The sequence below is a fragment of the Hevea brasiliensis genome, chromosome 1 (assembly GCF_030052815.1).
Source record: "Hevea brasiliensis isolate MT/VB/25A 57/8 chromosome 1, ASM3005281v1, whole genome shotgun sequence".
In the NCBI taxonomy this organism is placed as follows: domain Eukaryota; kingdom Viridiplantae; phylum Streptophyta; class Magnoliopsida; order Malpighiales; family Euphorbiaceae; genus Hevea; species Hevea brasiliensis.
The window spans coordinates 124,280,155-124,281,321 of NC_079493.1; the positions used below are offsets into that span (position 1 = coordinate 124,280,155).

At 38.6% G+C, this 1,167-nt stretch overlaps 1 pseudogene; it reads left to right on the forward strand.

Moving 5' to 3' along the window:
* The first annotated feature begins 210 nt into the window (after positions 1-210).
* Positions 211-832, forward strand: LOC110669534 (auxin-binding protein ABP19a-like; annotated as a pseudogene).
* The last annotated feature ends 335 nt before the right edge of the window (positions 833-1,167 follow it).

Sequence of the window (1,167 nt, forward strand, 5' to 3'; positions counted from 1 at the left end):
GCTGCATCATTAATGCGAAAGAGCATATTTGTTTTTTAGCAAAATCAAAAGGGGGGTGCTCACCAATTGCCAGTATGCTTAATAGCCCAAAATTTGTTGCCCTTCTCTGCATGCTCTTGACATCACCATACCTCATGTAGCACTTTTTATATAAACCCAATAGCAACTTTAAAAGATTACACCAAAAATAGTTTAACAACACCTGGGAAAATGCTTCACATCCTCTTTCTTGCTGCTCTCCTATTCTTCCATCATCTCAAGTTGCAAATTTTTGTGTTACAAAACTAAAAGGTGCGGGTAGCCCCTCAGGATATTCCTGCAGGAACCTTACAATTGTCACAGTTGATGATTTTGTATTCAGTGGTCTAGGTGCTGCTGGTAACACTACAAATATCATCAGTGCTGCTGTGACCCCAGGTTTCATGTAGTAATTTCCAGGCATAAATGGTCTTGGCCTGTCTGCACGGCTAGAACTTGCACCAGGAGAGGTCATCCCAATTCACACCCACCCTTCTGCCTCTGAAATTCTCTTTGTGGTCTATGGAAATATCACTGTTGGATTCATTTCGTCATCTACAAATAAAGTTTATGTAAAAACTCTTAAGAAAGGTGATGTTATGATTTTTCCAAAGGATTGCTTCATTTTCAGATAAATCCTAGTGGTACAACAGCACTTGCTATTGTTAGCTTCAATAGCCCTAAACCTGGTCTGCAAATTACTGATTTTGCATTGTTCGGCAATAACTTTCCCTCTAATTTGGTGGAGAAAACAACTTTCCTAGATGATGCTCAAGTGAAGAAGCTCAAGGGTGTACTTGGTGGCACTGGCTAAGCTTGCTTAAAATTGTTTCTTGCTCATATCTTAACAAAATAACAAACACTGAAAAATGAAAGCTGAAAATCTGCTTCTTCTTATTGATTGGCTCACTATTTATAGAATGTCTTTACATCAAAAATTAGTTATGCTAATTGATTAGCGAGTAATAAAACACATGCTAGCAACTGCTCTAACAACTTTTAGTTAAATATACAACTTTCCCGCTACTATAACATTCATCCAGGATTAGCTACTTTGAATTTTTCAACTCTATTGGCTTTAGCATGCTTTAATACCACCCCCCCCCCCTGGCGCGCAAGCTGGAGAATGAATATCAAGAATTCCCAGCT